Here is a 1067-nt window from a genome sequence, read left to right on the forward strand (position 1 = left end):
ATGTATATATTGATAGTAGTGACATCATACGATGTGTATAGTGATAGTAGTGACATCATACAATGTATTTAGTGATAGTAATGACATCAAAGGTTAAATAGTGATAGTACTGACAATATACAATAAATATAGTGATAGTAGTGACAACATACAATGTATATAGTGATAGTAGGGTTATCATATGATATATATATTTATATAGTAATAGTTGTTACATCATATGATATATATAGTGATAGTAGTGAAATCATACAATGTATATAGTGATAGTAGTGGCATCATATGATGTAATGTGATAGTAGTGATATCATATGAAATATATAGTGATAATAGTGACATCATACAATGTATATAATGATAGTAGTGATATCATATGATGTACATAGTGTTAGTTGTGACATCATACAGTGTGTATAGTGATAGTAGTGACATTGTATGATTTATAGTGATAGTAGTGACATTGTATGATTTGTAGTGATAGTATAATATATCGTGATAGAAGTGACATTGTATGATATATAGTGATAGTATAATATATCGTGATAGAAGTGACATTGTATGATTTATAGTGATAGTAGTGACATCGTATGATTTGTAGTGATAGTAGTGCCATCGTATGATATATCGTGATAGTAGTGACATTGCATGATATATAGTGATAGTATAATATATCGTGATAGAAGTGACATTGTATGATATATAGTGATAGTAGTGACATCGTATGATTTATAGTGATAGTAGTGACATTGCATGATATATAGTGATAGTAGTGACATCATATCATGTATATTGTGATAGTAGTGACATCATACAATATATAGTGATAGTAGTGACATACTATATATATTGATAGTAGTGACATACTATATATATTGATAGTAGTGACATCATATGATATATAGTGATAGTAGTGACATCATACGATATATAGTGATAGTAGTGACATACTATATATATTGATAGTAGTGACATCATATGATATATAGTGATAGTAGTGACATAGGATATATAGTGATAGTAGTGACATCATACTATATATAGTGATAGTAGTGACATCATATGATATA

General features: G+C 27.6%; 1 protein-coding gene across 2 annotated transcripts in view; it reads right to left on the reverse strand.

Annotated features, from left to right (window-relative positions):
- MAB21L3 (mab-21 like 3) overlaps positions 1–1067 on the reverse strand; it is a 12814-nt gene that overhangs the window by 5251 nt on the left and 6496 nt on the right. The window lies entirely within an intron of this gene.

The sequence above is a fragment of the Pyxicephalus adspersus genome, chromosome 1 (genome assembly GCF_032062135.1).
Source record: "Pyxicephalus adspersus chromosome 1, UCB_Pads_2.0, whole genome shotgun sequence".
Lineage (NCBI taxonomy): Eukaryota > Metazoa > Chordata > Amphibia > Anura > Pyxicephalidae > Pyxicephalus > Pyxicephalus adspersus.